This window comes from Oryctolagus cuniculus, chromosome 1 (genome assembly GCF_051225735.1).
Source record: "Oryctolagus cuniculus isolate XC-2025 breed Fujian yellow rabbit chromosome 1, ASM5122573v1, whole genome shotgun sequence".
NCBI lineage: Eukaryota > Metazoa > Chordata > Mammalia > Lagomorpha > Leporidae > Oryctolagus > Oryctolagus cuniculus.
Genome location: NC_142867.1, coordinates 204,328,188 through 204,345,418, shown reverse-complemented (window position 1 = coordinate 204,345,418; position 17,231 = coordinate 204,328,188). Strand labels below are relative to the sequence as shown.

Here is a 17,231-nt window from a genome sequence, read left to right as displayed (position 1 = left end):
ATTCCAAACAGGTCTGACGTATTTCAGCCATTCCCAATAACAGCAGGCCCTCCCCAGTCGTACCGTGTGACTAGCTGTGTGATTTTTTAAAAGTGTGCCATAGGGGCCAACGCTGTGGCACAGCAGGTAAGGCTGTTGCCTGTGACACCAGCATTCCATATGGGTGCTAGTTTGAGTCCCAGCAGCCTCTGCACCCACGTGGGAAACCTGAAGAAGCTCCTTACTTCTGGCTTCAGATCAGCCCAGCTCCAGCCATTATGGCCACTTGGGAAGTGAACCAGTGGATGGAAGACTTCTCTCCCTCTCTCTCTCTCCCTCTCTCTTTCTCTCCCCCCCAACTCTGCCTTTCAAATAAAATAAACCTTTAAAAAAGTACAACAATTTACATGTCTTTAACTTTTATTAATATAAGGAGAACAGATTTTGTACATTGCACAAGTAGTTCCAAGAAGACAACCACACTTCCCTCACTTCTACAAAGTAGGAACAGTCCATTTCCCCACTTGTTTTACTCTTGCTATTTTTTGTTTGTTTGTTTGTTTGTTTGTTTTACTTGACAGGTAGAGTTACAGACAGTGAGAGAGAGAGAGAGCTAAGACACTCTTCTGGGCCGGCACTGTGGCCCACTAGGTTAATCTGCCTGCGGTGCCAGCATCCCATGTGGGCGCCCGTTTTAGTCCCAGCTGCTCCTCTTCCAATCCAGCTCTCTTCTGTGGCCTGGGAAAGCAGTGGAGGATGGCCCAAGTGCTTGGACCCCTGCACCTGCATGGGAGACCGAGAAGAAGCACCTGGCTCCTGGTTTCAGATAGGCGCAGCTACAGCCGTTGCGGCCATTTGGGGAGTGAACCAACGGAAGGAAGACCTTTCTCTCTGTTTCTCTTTCTCTCTCACTGTCTGTAATTCTACCTGTCAAATAAATAAATCTTTTTTTTTTTTTTTTTTTTTTTTTTTTTGACAGGCAGAGTGGACAGTGAGAGAGAGAGACAGAGAGAAAGGTCTTCCTTTGCCGTTGGTTCACCCTCCAATGGCCGCCGCGGCCGGCGCGCTGCGACCGGCGCACCGCGCTGATCCGATGGCAGGAGCCAGGAGCCAGGTGCTTTTCCTGGTCTCCCATGGGGTGCAGGGCCCAAGCACCTGGGCCATCCTCCACTGCACTCCCTGGCCACAGCAGAGGGCTGGCCTGGAAGAGGGGCAACCGGGACAGAATCCGGCGCCCCGACCGGGACTAGAACCCAGTGTGCCGGCGCCGCTAGGCGGAGGATTAGCCTAGTGAGCCGCGGCGCCGGCCAAATAAATAAATCTTTAAAAAAAAGAAACATACTCTTCTATTTCAGCTATGGAGGTAACAATGTCACCTCCTTGTTTAATGATATGTCAATTTCAGTTCTCGGGCAAATAAGACACACTGTAAAGAATGTAGTACCAAAAAAAAAAAAAAAAAAAAAAAAGTACCTGTGAGACTGGGTGGAGTTGAAACCAAATGGAATTCATTGTAAGCCATTTGGTAATTCTTCCTCACAATGTATGCAGTACCTCTAGCTGCCACCAGATGGTGGTGGACTTGACCGGGAGTCTAAATTTCACAAAGGATCTTGCCCTAAAAATGGCCAGTTGAAGCTCAGTGTAGTAGTAGCAATAATAAAAGAGCAAATAACTTTTATTGAGCCTTTACTGTGTGAGCTAGACACTACACCAAATGTTTCATATGCACTACATCATTTAATCCTCCCAAAGGAAGTCCCTGAGAGCATTTGTTTCCCTGCAGTTTTTTCTGTTAAAAAAAATTACCAGAAGAAATTATACAACTGCTCTCAAAAGCAAATGCTCAGAATTACCAACACCTGGGGACCATTAATTGCCTATTAACTAAACTGTTATTTAATCACTAGCTGAGTAAACCCACAGTTACCAATTTACTCTGCTTAATTTCGTAGAACAGCAGGCCTCCCTGGGCCATGTGGTCGCATTCTGCAGGGCTGTAAAGGGATTCTGGCACACGGCACCAAGCCAGGAATCAGAAGTTCCTGATGGGCTCTCAACAGCCTCATGAAGTGGGCTGTTTATCTCCACCAACCAATTATTATGCCCATTTCTCAGACAAGAAAACTGAGACTCAGTAACTTGCTACAATCACACAAATAGAAAGTGGCAGAACCAAGATTTAAACTCAGGTCTTGACTCCAGTACCCATGTTCTTCTCTGCTCTGCTTAGCTCCCTTATTTCAGACCTGGTGACAGTCGCTATTCCCCTGTCAGTTAATGAGCACTCCAGATGTCAGCTGGGCAGGGCAGCGGGGGGGGGGGGGGGGGGGGGACACACGACTGTGCCTGTTCTGCGTCCTCCATTCAGGCTCTGCCCAGCCCGCCCTTCCTCAGCTCTCCCCATGACTTCCATGACCTCCCTCTTCAAACCTACAGCCCATAGCTCTCCAAAAGGTGTGCCTCCCTCACCCAAATCAGAGCCCTGAAGTAAGTTCTGTTGTTGATCTGCTCGGAATGAATGCTCGGAGAGGAGCTGCACAGGGCACAGGGAGCTTAACTGGTCCACACTGCACGGCAATGCTGGCGATGTGTTTGAACACCTGACCATCAAGACTTGGTAAACCTACACTCACCAAAGGAAAAGCTCTCCCAGACAATGCTTATTAAGACACCTGGAGGCCAGAGGGCACGTTCTAGCTGAACACCATTCAGCAATACCCACAATGGGGGCTAGGTGACAAGCCTTCCCTGCTGCACCAGCGGGTAGCAGGGATGGACTGGCCTTCTCTCCCCCATCTCCACTCCTTAGCTCTCAAATTTAGGCTTACTGTTCTGCCAGGCAGTGTGCTACACACATTCTATGTGTGGTTGTGGTCCAACAAGCGACCCAAAGACCCTCACAAAGTAGGCCCCCAGTAGACGCTGAAAGAATACACACATTTTTTCTATGTAGGGGTAAAACTGGCTACCATGTTTAGAACAGCACATTCAACAAAACAATGAAGTCACGAAAAAACCACAGTAAAGCTAAAATAGCAAAACCCAAATGCAATGGACGTTCCCCTAGGGCTTGGCAAAGACCCATAGATAGGTCTACATAACAGAGCAGAATTCTAATACCATCAAAGAACAGAGAAAATGATTAGCATAACTCCCAAAACACTGACATTGTTTAAACCACCAAAGACTGTGATAAGTACATTTAATATCCACCTAAAACCAACACCCATCTGTTTATAAACTGAATCTCTGTGTCCTCCCCAGATTCAAATGCTGAAGGCCTAACCCCCAGAGTGGCTGTATTTGGGGATTAGGCGTCTAAGGTTGAATGAGGTCATAAGTATGGAGCCCTGGTCTTATGCCTTCATGAGAAGAGACATCAGGGCACTTGCTCGCCCTCTCCACATGCACAAAAAGAGCCCCTGTGGTGCTGGCGCTGTGGTGCAGCAGGTTAAGCATCCACCTGCGGCGCCAGCATCCCATACATATGCCAGTTCGAATCCCAGCTGCTCCTCTTCCAATTCAGTTCCCTGCTGGTGGCTTGGAAAGGCAGTAGAGAATGGCCCAAGTGCTCAGGCCCCTGCATCCACATGGGAGACCCAGAAGAAGCTCCTGGTTCCTGGCTTCGGATCAGCTCAGCTCCAGCTGTTGCAGCCATTTGGGGAGTGAACCAGTGGGTGAGACTTCTCTCTCTCTCCCTCTCTCCTTCTGTAATTCTGCCTCTCAAGTAAGAAATAAATCTTAAAAAAAAAAAAAAAAAAGGTCCTAAATAGGTCCTATGAGTATGCTGAGAGACAGTAGCTACCTACAAGCCAAGAGAAAGGGCCTCAGAACGAAACAGTCCTTGTCCTCACCTTGGACTTACCAGTCTCCAGAACTACGAGAAATAACTTTCTATTGTTCAAGCCACCTAACCTGTGACTTAACGATCTTGAAGTCCACCAACAATGAGACTAAGCCTGGCACGATTTCACTTCACTGCCTTTTGGGGAAAAGGGAGTTCTTTGAAGTTAATACTCAGATTGAGCATAAAAGAGCTGTAGCACGGAGACCTGGGACAGGAGTCACGACACTAATGAACTGCTGCTCAAATGTCCTGACACCTGAACGTACACCCTACCTGTGGCACCCACTGAGCCGTGTAGTCCATATGGCTCCATCTGTCCATGGGCGCTAGTGCCCCTGAACCTGCCTTGTTCCCTCTGCACAGCAGTGCTGCACGGTGAGTGAAGCAGCAGCCTGGATTAGGGCTTCAGACACGGCAGCTCCTTCTACCCCCCCCACCCACAGGAAACCACATCCAGAAGTGAATAGCGGCCCCTACAAAAAAACAAGTCTACGCTTAAGGGAATTTCAGCTCATACATACACAAGTCAACAAGCACGCAATGAACTCCTGCCAAAGGCTCAGCACTGTTAGAGAATGCGAGCTGAACCTCACAGCTGGAAAGAGCACTGACACACGTAAACTGACAAGTGACACGGGAAGCACACTGAGAGATCACAGCCCTGTGTGTGTTCAGGGAAGAGGTGAATCTGCCTTCCTCACAAAAAAGAGGAGATTTGAGCTAGATCTTCAAGAATGCATAGGATACAGGGCCAGTCCTATGGCACAGCAGGTGAAGCCGCTACCTGCAGCACCAGCATCCAAAATGGACGCCAGTTCAAGTCCCAAGGGCTCCCTGCTAATGCGCCTGGGAGAGTAGCGGAGGGCACCCCTGCACCCAAGTGGGAGACCTGGAAGAAACTCTATCTCTTTGCTTCAGCCTGGCCCAGTCCTGTCCATTGTGGCTCTTGGGTTGTTAACCAGAAGATGGAAGACCTCTCTGTCTCTCCTCTCTCTGTGACTCTGCCTTTCAAATATACAAAATAAATATTTAAAAAAAAAAAAAAAAAAAAAAACAACCACATAGGATGCGAATGGAGAGAGCTGAAGGACAGCACTCAGAAAAATGACTGAAGAGAGGCCTGGACTCAGGAGGACTACAAAAACAGTAGTGAGAAGGGACACACTCAAGACTGTTTCAAAGGAAGAAATGACCAAGACATGCACGTGGGTGTCTACATTGGGGTCAGAATCCGAGGAAGCACCAGCAATGGGGAACGCAGGCACTAACCAGCACCTACCCTGGCGGGCATCAGAGAGAACAGTACTGCTGAAGATGCAGAGGATCCCACTCCGCGGAGTCCCCAGCCACATGAGGACACAAGGCCACACAGTGACTGGGACACAGGCTGATCATAAGACTGTGACAAGCACGGTGACAGAGCTGCGCCCAGGGACACTACTCCAGTATTGTGTCTGGAATAGAAACCTTCCTCCGTATAAGAACAGACTGGAATTAGAACTTGCGTTACAACAAAGCAGGCCACAGCTTGGAAAAGACCTAGACAGAAGTGGGGGGTGAGCTGAGGAAAGTGGCACCCATTTCCCCCCCTGGGGAGGCCTGCCAAAAACTTGGGGTGGGCAGCTTGTGCTAAAGAGATAACGGCTGTTTCCTATCTGGGTCTGGCAACGCTGTCTCCTCAGTCAACACCTCAAAAAAAAAAAAAAAACACACACACACACACACACACACACACACACATTTCTTTGAAGCCATGCAGACCCTGGCATGTTTAATGAAGGACTTCAGTCCTACCTCTCACTTTACAGAAGAGGAAACTGAGTCTCAGGGCAAAATGTGGTGCTTGCTGCAACCCTAGTGACAGAGGTTGGTCTCAAATGGAAGCTTCATGCTTTGCTCTACACCCCTGCACCCACAGCTCCTCTTCTGGAATCTTCGTTCCCCTATTGCAAGGTACCCTCAAGCCTTCCCCATCAGCCACCTGCACACTCAAAAGCATTGCTCTCAGGGGCTCGTGCTGTGGCACAGCAGGTAAAGCCACCGTCTGTAGCACTGACATCCCATATGGATCCCGGTTCGAGTCCTAGCTGCTCTACTTCTGACCCAGATCCCCAGTATGGAGCCTAGGAAAGCAGCAGAGGATGGCCCAGGTGTTGGGGCTCCTGCACCTGCATGGGAGACCAGGAAGAAGCTCCTGGCTTTGGTCTGGCCCAACTGCAGCGGTTGTGGCTATTTGGGGAGTGAAGCAGTAGATGGAAGACTCTCTCTGTGTATTTTTTCCTCTGTCTCTGCAACTCTGCCTTTCAAATAAAATAAATAAATCTAAAAAAAAAAAAAAAAAAAAAAGGCATGCTCTCAACTCTGTCACTCATTTTGTGACACCAGGCAAGACTAGGCAGTCCTCTTTCTTCCCTGCCAGTACATTCCTCATCTGTCAAGCAGAGCTGAAGTGGTGCTCTCTGAAGTCCCATGCAGTGCTGGCAATCTGCATTTGCACTACTGTCAAAGTGGTTTTCCTGCAACCTCATTTCCACAGTTCACTGCCAAAGACACCTACATGATTATTTATGAGGCTAGTGGAGCCACTGGCCAATGAAAGAGAACACTGCAACAGAACAAGATGATCTCAGCACTTTACACAGTCTTGCTGTTTCAAGGCCCACAGTCAGGTCGGACGCTGGCAGGCAAGTAATTGCAGGTGACGATGACTGAAGCAGGCGATCCAGGCTCCTGTTCACTGCAGCTACTTGAAGGCTGCCTGGCACACAGTAGGCACTTGATAAATATTTAAGGAATGCGTGTTGAAACCAACCTACTTGCCATTTGTGTTTCTGTTTTTTTCTACTAATTGCAGCTGCATGTTCCACTATTTAAAATGTCTTCTCTTATAAAGGATTTAACCATTAGAAAGAATCATTTCCTAGCTGCTTCTTGTAAATACCAGTACTGTGCAAAAGCAAGGAGAAACACCTCTGGTTCGAGAGCCTTCTGTGATGCCTTCAGGACTTCATCCAGAGGTAGGAGTTCTCAGACGCCACGCTTACAGGTCCAGATCTGCCTACCCAGATGACCACTCACCTCCCGCCTTCCTTCTTTCCCTTAGAGCATTTCTGAGCCTTAAACCTAGTGCTGAAACCCACCCCCCTGCTCCCTCTCAGCAGCCTTGTCCCTTGGAAGTGTTTATTTTTACCATCTGTGTCTGAGTGTGACTGTGAGCAGAAGCAGCCTTGTGTTGAAGGCACGGCCCCCTGCTACCCCCTCCCCCGTCCTCCCACCCTCATGGGCCCCTTTATAAACGAGATGAGGGTTTTTTTAAAGTCCTGACCCCTTCCTTCACCTCCTCCCCAGCTCCATCTGAAACCAGCCCCTGCCCAAGGGCTTCCCTTTGGAGTCTCTGTTAAAGTACCTTCCACAGAAGGCATTTCGGAAATACAGAAGCTGCCCCTCCGTAGTCGTCCCCTCTGCAGCCTGCTCCCGGTCTAGGCAGACCACTCTCCTCCCACGGCCTCTAAAACCTCCTCTGGGTCAAGGGCACCGAGTGTTTACCTCTTACTGCGGCCCTCTGAGAGTTACTCTGCACCGCGACCTATCGGCATCCTCGAGGGTCTCCCGTAACTGAGGGTGAGCTCCTGAGGCTTGGAATGACATTTTATCTGTATCTTCAGCACACAGCAGATGCTCAGTAAGCGTCTGTTCAAAGGAAAGCATGGATGTCAGGGAGAACCACTCTGTCCAGACATCTAGCAACCACTCCATTCAGCGGTCTGTGATGGGCCCTTCACACACCTCCATTTCTTCAAAGCCAAACTTAGTACTCCCCCACCCCAAATCTCCCGACTTCTGATGACTTCGGCCACACCAACTTGACTTGCCAGAGTAGAAACCTCACTGTGCTCTTGGGCACACCCAACAGGTTAATCACACCTATTACATATTTCACCTGCATATCCATTCCCTCCCTTCCCATTCTCATTGCCCACGTCAGAGGTCAGACTCTAACCTTCAAAACTGGTTTCCCCAATTTGCAGGCCCTCTTCCAGTGATCATACCACAGCCCTGCACCCACACCTCTGAAGGTGTGCCTTGATGTCCTGTCCACTGCTTGAGTGACACGTGAGGTCCAAACCCCTCCAGAGGCACTCAGGGCCTTTCTGGGTCTGGCCCCAATTACAGCACCCTCTCTATCCCACCATCTCCATGTATTTTTCAGCCTAACCAGACCAAACACACTCTCACTCCCTTGAATCTGCTGTGTTCTCATTTCCCTGTGCACACCAGGCTTCCTCTGGCTGCAATCCTTAACCCAAGGTCTACCGAAGGCCCATCTTCATCCTCTAAGAAATAACTCCTACACAATTTTTGTGATGCCTTCCTCCATTAACACCCAGGCTGTTGTGTTTGTTTATAACTACTTTCTTCTAAAGTGGGTTTGAAACAGCTTAAAAATTGTATACATAATTGCAAGCAGTTTTGTTGTTGTTAAGAAAGAATATCAGGGCAAAGACAAGACAGGGTAAAAGATGTAAAAGCTGAGGGGAAATGGAGCATTCAAAATCTTTGTCATAAGGTCTCAGATGCATCTTGGTAGCTCTCAGTCTCTGTTTAGAATGACTTACTATTCTATGAGCTGCAGCCAGTTGCATATGCCTCTAGTTCTGTCGCACTTCCCATATTTTTTGTAATTTGCTCTTCGTGTCTGTCTCTCACTGGCCTGGGAAATTCCTAAGAGAATGCATAATTTCTGACTCATCTCTGTGCCCGGCATGTAGCATATGACTCAGCACACGGCTGGTGCTCAGCAGACCTTCGCTGAATGAACGTCTCACAGATGGGAACACAGTATGAGGGGGTGCTTGTTGGGCTCCCTGGGAGGTATTTGAAAAACAAAAAAATTCTCATCCTCATCAGAAAATTACAAAGCTAAGGAACAGAAGGGCTAGGATTCGAACCCTCAACCCTCTATCTCTACAAAGCAATTCCCTTTTCACTGTGTGTGGCACTGCCTGTCTTCACCACCCCACCCTCTGCTTCAAGGCCATGTTAAAGGCAAAACCAAACCTCTTCTCCCAGTACTTTCCTACTCACTCTCGAATCAGGTGAGGCCAAGTCCCTTCCCTGACCTTCCACATCATGCAGAGAGCCTCACAGATCAGGTGCGTCCCTGGTCGCTGAGAACTGAACATTTGCTGGGTTTTCTGCAGACCGCACAGCGATGTGCCAGTGACTTACACTGCACTCCTCGCTGGTACAGTACCTGAGCCTCTCCTTCTTCAGAGTTCAAAGCCTTCCAGTTGTCTCAAGCCAAACTGAACCCCAGAACAATCTCCTCAACTCACTGCTTCTCTAACCCGGTGAGCGGCGTTGAACGCACACTCCTCCACCGCATCAGTCAAGCCTCTGTATTTGAAAAGTTCACCTTTGGGGCTGGTGAGCATGCCCATTGCCTGAAAAGAACTGCAGGTGCAGCCCGAGAAAATATAAGGACATTTTGAGAAACCCAATTTCCAGGCTCCAACCCCTCCCTTCTGAATGCTCTCGGGGTTGCCTGGCAGTGGGCTCCCTTTGGCCTCTAGGGGCAGGGTGGGATCCTAGTTCAGACAGCTGCCCCCACTCCCTTCCTCAACGGCCTTAGACTATTTCCCCTCCCCCACCCTACCCCCAAACTCTCATGGCAGTCCTCCATCCCAACTCAGGAGTTCTGTTCCGGAACCCCTATTGGACATTCCCTTGGTAACACACCCATCCTTCCTAACACAGTGAACACACACTCCTTGGCCCCCACAGGATCCTACCTCCAGTTCTCAATGTGTGACAAATCTATTGCAGCTCCCCACAACCGGCTCTCCCAAACCCGGCAGGAACATGCGTCACCTTAAACATTACCATGTCTAAGAAACACACAACCTCCCGAATTCCGGGGCGGACACTACTGTTCTTCACTGCTTCCTACTCCGAAGGAAAGATTATTCACGCAATTTACAGTAGCTATCTCCTACAGCACCAGTGCAGGATTGGCAATGATAACTGACATCCCCGTTGAGTACCCAGAACCCGGTGCATAGAAAGTACTCAAAATTTAGCTATTATCATTTACATATATTATCTTTCACAATAGGACCTGGGAGTAGCTACTACATCACGCCCCCCCCCCCCCCGCCCGCCCCAACTCGCCTCCATTTACGCAAACAGCAGCCCAGGCTCCGAGTAAGCTTTCCCAAGGTCAGGGGATGGGATGCTCTAACCTTTGCCTCCCAGGGAAGGCCCCCTCCCATTACGACCTGGGACGAAGCTCAGGGGTCTTAATGGAGACAAGTATGAAAAAGCGCCCAGCACAAGGTGCCCCGCACACAGTGGAGGACCCCGGGATGGGAGACCGCGGGGCCGCGGATCACCTGGAATCCTCCCAAGCGGCTCCCCCGGCCCCAGGGTCCCGATCTCCCCGCCCGGGCAGCGTCCCTGAGTCTCCGGAGGCCTGCGCCCTGGGGCTTTGTACGCAGCAGGCCGGCCGCGCTCTCCCGGTCCCACAGCGGCGCGCGAGACCGGCCGGCCCGCGCCCGGCCTCCAGAGCGGGGGTCGCGGCGGCCTGGCCCGGAAGACCGCTCCGCCGGCCCGCGGCCCACGCACGCCCGGCCCGCGTCCCCCACCGCGCCCCCGCCCAGCCGCGGCCCGCCAGCCGCCGGAGCCTCCTACCTGCAGCGGCGGCGCGGCGGCCGCGACGACCGGGGGAGGGGCCGGCGAGGCGCGAGCGCGGGCGGCCTCCGCTCCTCTCTCGGGCAGGGCGGCCGGGAGGGCCGCGGGCTCCGGAGCGCCGGGCGGCGGCGGCGGCGGTGGTGGCGCGCCCCCGGCCGGCCAGGCCCCGCCGCGCGCGCCGCGGCCACAAAGCCCAGGCGCCGCCGCCCCCTCGCGGGCCGCCAGCCGCCTGCCGGTCGGTCGGCGCCGAGGAGGGCGGGAGCGCGGCCCCGCGCAGTCCCCACCTCCCCCAGCCGCGGCCGCCGGCCTCCCTGGGGGGCTGGGCGGGGCGCGGGGTGTCCGCCGCCCACCCTGAGGGCCGCGCTGACCCGGCCGCTGCCGTCCTCCGTGTGACATCCTCCATCTGATTTCGTTCCCTTTTCCCAGTTTTGCCGTAGAGCCCCCGAAGGGCCCTGAGAAACCGTGTTTCCCGAAACAACAAAAGAATGCGTTTGTCACAAGGGACTTGGCAGCAGGGACACAGGCCCTGTTCTTTGGGGACTCTGTGATGCTTGGAACAGCCAGCGCCTCATTAATGAGTTCACCACAGACTTTTGTTTTTTTTAATTTGTGGGCTGTGCCTCCCCCTAGGCTGTGCGCTCCCCCAGGGCCGGGACTGTGCCCCCGGAGCCCAGGAGCTGGCTCAGTGGGAACTGATGCGTGTGCAGATGAACGCACAACAGATCCAAGGGCGGTCGGACATGGCACCCTTCCCGCCCCTCCCCCCAGGATGCTTGGCTGGGTGTTCCTCTGGCCCTGGCTCCGTGAGGAATATTCCAAGCCCCCAAAAGGGCAGAAGGAGCTGTTTTTTTGTTTTTGTTTTTACTGAGGTGAAATTCATATCACATGAAATGAACCACTTCAAAGGGAACAATTCAGTGACATTTTTACATTCATTATGTTAAGTAACCACCGCCTCTGTGTAGTTCTGAAACGTTTCTGTTACCCCCAAAAGGAAACCTGACACCCATTAAATTGTCACTACCTCCCTCTTTTCTCAGCCCTTGGCAACAAGTATTTTCCTGGATGTATAGGTTCATATTTTCGGATACTTCATATAAGTGGAATTAAACCATATGTGCTCTTTTGTTTCTGGCTCCTTAGCCTAATATTTGCAAGGTTCATCCAGGCCCTAGCATGAATTAAGACTTAGCTCTTTTTATGGCTGAATAATATGCCATTGTATGGAAGAGCACACTGCAAAAAGTTCATGATAAATGGAATGAAAAGGTAAGTTTATTTGATGCAAAAAAAAAAAAAAAAAAAAAAAAAAAAACAAAAACTTTGAAATCCATGCATAGTTTTATCCTGATGGGCATGTGGTACAAACCTTTGGAAGTACCCTCATATATACCATGATCTGTTTCTCCATTTATCCAGTGATGGATATTTGGGTTATTTCCACCTTTTGGCTCTTGTTAACAAGTGCTGCTCTGATTATTCCTGTGCATGTGTTTATCTGAACTGTCTCAGTTAAAGACCTAGGAGTGGAATCGCTGGGTCATACAGTCGCACGATCAAATGCGTAACTTTCCAAAGAACCACCAGAGTGTTCAGTGGCTGAATGACTCTTTCACCTTCCCAGCAGAGATGTCTAAGGGTTCCAGCTTCTCCATGTCCTTATCAACACTTGCTACTTTCCATTATTTTATTTTGTTCCTTGAACATCTTCGAGGTCATCACCTGCCTCTCCAGCTCTCACCACAAACAGTCCTAAAGCAAAGGCTGAGATAGATCTTTAACTGCAAAAAAGCACCAAAACCTTTCTTGGGAACAGAAACACCAATTAAAAAATAAAGACCCTACTGGGGTGAGGAATGTTTCACTTGGGAGCTAAGATCCAGAAGGTCATTTAGTCTGGCCCTGAAAAGACGAACACATGTAGATCTTGAAATTCAATAAATCTGTAGCAGACTAATTTTTTTATAAGATTTATTTAGTTATTTGAAAGGCAGAGTTACAGAGAGAGGGAAGGACAAGGAGGAAAGGGATCTTCCATTTGCTGGTTCACTCCCCAAATGGCCACAACAGCCAGGACTGAGCCAGGCCGAAGTCAGGAACCAGGACCTTCATCTGGGTCTCCACGTGGGTGCAAGGGCCCAAGGATTTGGGCCATCTTCCATGGCTTTCCCAGACACATTAGCAGGAGCTAGACTGGAAGTAGAGCAGCCGGGATGCTGCAGGCCACAGCTTTAACCCACTGAGCCACAGCGCAGGCCCATGGGCTAATTTTTAAGTTGATAAGGCCTGTAAGTGGCACAAAAAAAAGTTCTCCATCTCTGCTAGATTAAGAACTATATGGCTCCTTGTATATTATCTTATATTCATATTATTTTATATTATTATACTTTATATTATTTTAAAAGCACTAGAGTTAACAGATAGACTTGGGTCTAGATCCTTTTCTGTACTGCGTATTTCCCCATGAACTAAGTTTGAAGTAGGCAGGCATACAGGTTAAAATTGATCAGATTTGTGAACTGGAAGACCACGCCTTCGCCACACCCCTGTGTGGCCTCATGCCCCTACATGATGCCTTTGCCACACCCCTGTGTGGCCTCATTCCCCTACCTGGCCACACCGGGGTGCCCACCAGCCAATCAGGTTAATTAACCACTCCCCTTTGGAAGTGGGTTAAAAGCCGGGCCACGGTGTGGCCGGGCCTGCTCTTTTTCCCTGGCCTCTTGCTAGGAAGGGGCTGGCTATAGCCCCGCGCTTCCAGGATGCATGGCCTTTAGGCCATGTGCTCTAGGCTTCCTGGCCTAGATGCTCATCCATGTGGCTGGTTCCTGGTGCTTGGTATGAACCCCTATTCACCTCTCTCCCCTAAATAGGCTCTCACTCACCTATGCATCTTTCTCACTAAATAAAAGCTTAAAACGTACCATGCTGCCTCATTTATCTGTGCCAATATTTAGAATTCTTCTCTAAATATTAGGCAAGAACCCTCTTGGGCTTATTAATATTGGGGATTTAGTAATAAGCCCGTGGTGAAATTGTAAGGCACCCCAAATTCCAGTAGCACATGTGGTACCCCGGATAGGATTTCTAGGGAACTTTAAGGGGCCACATTTCAGTGTGAATTTTAGGGGGTCTTCTCCGATTTCAAGTTGACCTCCATGAATCATAGTTTCCTCATTTTTTAAGTGGGAATAATGATGCCTACTTGCAAGATAAATGGAAGTTTTGTTATCGATTTAAAATGATGATGATTGGGGCTGACTTTGTGGCACAGTGGGTTAAAGCCATATGGGCGCTGGTTTGAGTCCCGGCTGCTCCACTTCCAATCCAGCTCACTGCTTATGTGCCTGGGAAAGCAACAGAAGATGGCCCAAGTCCTTGGGCCCCTGCATCCATGTGGGAAACCTGAAAGAAGCTCCTGGCTTTGGATTGGCTCAGCTCCAGCCATTGCAGCAATTTGGAGAGTGAACCAATGTATTGGAAGAGCTCACTCTCTCTCTCTCTCTCTCTCTCTACCTCTCTCTGTAACTCTTTCAAATAAATAAATCTTTAAGAAAAATTGATGATTGACATGAGCCACATAAATGCTACTAAGGAGACATGGAAAACACATTTAGACATGTATCTCCTCAAATCAAAAGGGTGGACTATCTCCAAAACCAATGTGACTGAAGGGGCCTGTGGCTACAGCAGGTTAAGCCTCTACTTGGGATGTGCACTTTTCACATGGGAGTGCCTGGGATCAAGTCCAACCTCCACTTCTTTTTTTTCCCCCCAAGATTTATGTTAATTTTTTAAAATGCAGAGTGACGGAGATGGTGGGGTTGGAAGGGGGAGAGAAGAGATCTCCCATCTCCTGATTCATTCTGTAGATGGCCTCAATGATCAGACCTGGTCAAAGTCAGGAGGCTGGAACTCCATCTGTGTTTCCCAGATGGGTGGCAGTGGCTCAAATACTTGGGCCATCTTCTACTACTTTCCTAGGCACATAAGCAGGGAACTGGATCAAAAGCAGAGTGGCCAGGACATGAACCAGCCATTTGATATGGGATGCCATCATCCTAAGCAGCAGCTTAACCCACTGCACCATAATACCAGCCTCCCACCTCCACTTCAGATAGCTTCCTGCTAATGTGACTGGGAGACAGCAGATGATGACCCAAATCCTTGGGTTCCTATTCCCCACATGAGAGGCCCAGACAGAGCTCCTAGCTCCTGGCCTTGTCCTGGCCCAGCCCTAGCTGTTAGAGGCATTTGGAGACTAGAGATAAGCAGGTAGAAAATATCTCTCTCTCTCTCTCTCTCTCTCTCTTGCTTTTCAAGGTAATTAATTAATTAAAAACTTAAAAAAGTGGTCAAGATCACTACTCAGACCTGTAATGTGTCACTTCCTACCAAGCTATCTCTTCAATTTTTTACTTAGATTGGCAAATTACTCATCTGTAAAGTGGAGTAACTATCTATTTGATGAGATATTGTATGTAAAGGTCTAAGCACAATGCAAATCACACAGAAAATATTCAATGAATGTTATTATTTTATTATCAATAATAATGCTATTAAAACTCCTTTAGAGGAAGAGTTGATGGACTCAAGAGGGAGAGGGAGTTTCTCATGTGACTTGTCTCTTCCCTAAGAGTATGAGGCTTCCCTTAGGAGATCCATTTGATGTGGGCCTGATATCTAATTTTAATTCCAGGTTCTTGCCTCACACAAAGATAAGAATTCTAAATGGAGCATTATACAGTACACCAGTAGGAATATGATTTATTTAACACTGATAGAGAAAACACACATTCACAGAGCCACTGGAATCCCATACGGTTTTAGTCCCATATGCTCCACTTCTGACTCAGCTCCCTGCTAATGGTCTGGGAAAGCAGCAGAAGATAACCAAGGGCTTGGGCCCCTGCACTCATGTAGGAGACCCAGAAGAAACTCCTGGCTTCAGATCAGCCCAGCTCTAGCCATTGCAGCCATTTGGGTAGTGAACCAGCAGATGGAAGACTCTCTCTCTGTCTCTCCCTCTCTGTCTGTAACTCTGCCTCTCAAATAAATATTTTTTAAAAATTAAAGAAAAAGAAAACATACAATCATAGGTGAGAGTGGGCCTCCCCACACAGAGAAATACCCATCAGGAATGGGCCAGAGAGTTGCCCATGGAAGAAAAAAGAAAAGCCTCAACAGCACCCCCAACCAAGGTCCAGGGCAAAAAGAGGGTTCTCCCTAATTCTCTGCCTCCTTTATGAGTCGGAGATGATGCCTTAGCGTGTGTGATGCCATCTGGAGATTTTCAAGCACCCCCATATGGTTTATGGTGATCATGGCGTCTGCCCTTCTTGGTCCTGGAAGCAACACAGGGGCACCCTGGGAAGGTGGGCATTTTTCATTGACAGGTGAACAGATAACATTATATTGTGGGAATGTGAGTCTTCCAACTCACTCAGGCCTAGCTAGCTGCCTACCTATTCACACCATATCCTCCACTCAGAGATTTCCATCCCTTAATCTTAAAGAGAGGCTGAAGGAGGATGGTCTGTCTTCTGAAGTTTCTTCATGTTGACTCATGGTCATAGGCCCTACATATACCAAGAATGGAAAATCTCTGCCTATCTGAACTGGTGGGTCTCTCTTAAGAGCCAGAAGAGTTCCATCAGTTACTGCCAGTGGTCATGGTCCCTGCATGAGCATTATTTCCCCAGGAAACTGTTGAACTCTGAGAGAAACAAATTTGTCAGTCAGGATGAGCACAATTGGCAAAAAACAGATCCTGGATGGGACCCCTTTTAGGAAAGGGATAGACTTTCTTTGCCCAAATTATAGAGCCATTTAGCATGGGTATAAATCTTTTCAATATCTCTTTCAGTGAACATGTGGCTGTTAAAGTGAATGTGACAGATTCCATTAGTTACTGCACACACTCCACCTTGTCCTACCAAGATGTATTCTAGGGCTCATTGATTGTCTGACTACTTTAGCCTGGGCATCTACAAACTTGAGTACTTACTCTAAAATCTGGCCTGTAGTCTGAGCTAAGTTGCCCAAGGCAATATACAGGTGTTTCAAAGTGCTATACTTCATTAGCTATAGCAGGATTTTCTTCTATTATGGTGGAAGAACTCACCAGGTAGTTTTCCTGCCAACAGCAGCTTTCTGAGAGAATCAGGAGAAGATAGTCAAAATATGTCTTGCCAGAAAGTTCATGACAAAAACCAAAGACTTTACTTATCTCTTTGCTTTTTGAAGAGGTATTTGAGGTCTTTAATTGGCTCACAAGAATAGGCAGATTTATGCTCTGCATGTACCTATGAAGACTCAAGAGGTAAAGTTTTAGATTTAACAGCTGGGCCCAGCTAGAAATTCCCTGTAATTTAATTGCAGTAGGAGTACTAAGTAATACCTTGTAAGGCCCCTTCTATTTAGGCTGTAATTGGTCAGAAGGGAATCTTTCCTTCCAAGTTTTTAGCAAAACTGGATCTCCTAAGGAGACTTAGATCTCCTAAGGAGATCATAACTCCTGGACTCTGACACTGGGAGAATTTTGTTACCATACTCCATCAGAGCCTCTTGCATCTGACTTAGATTGATAGTATGTTTTATCTGATAAAAAATATATCGGGGTGACAAACAGTCTCTCACATAACATTTTAAAAGGCCTAAGTATTTTTTTTTTTTTTTTTTTTGACAGGCAGAGTGGACAGTGAGAGAGAGA

The 17,231-nt window shown here is 48.7% G+C and overlaps 1 protein-coding gene across 8 annotated transcripts in view; it reads right to left on the bottom strand.

Moving 5' to 3' along the window:
* The window catches only part of LOC100347865 (myb/SANT-like DNA-binding domain-containing protein 3), a 178,689-nt gene extending 167,882 nt beyond the window's left edge, over window positions 1-10,807 (bottom strand). Inside the window, exons 1-4 of one of the 8 annotated variants that reach the window (XM_070054915.2) lie at window positions 10,520-10,661; window positions 7,376-7,519; window positions 6,387-6,587; window positions 5,109-5,368 (exon numbers count right to left, since the gene is read on the bottom strand). The gene's annotated coding sequence lies outside the window, so the exon portion shown is untranslated. Of the gene's footprint in view, window positions 1-1,452; window positions 1,598-5,108; window positions 5,369-6,386; window positions 6,588-7,375; window positions 7,520-10,221; window positions 10,380-10,519 lie in introns of those variants that run through there. The other 7 variants (XM_051843579.3, XM_089301180.1, XM_070054911.2 and 4 more) reach the window with 7 other exon arrangements.
* Window positions 10,808-17,231: the final 6,424 nt, after the last annotated feature.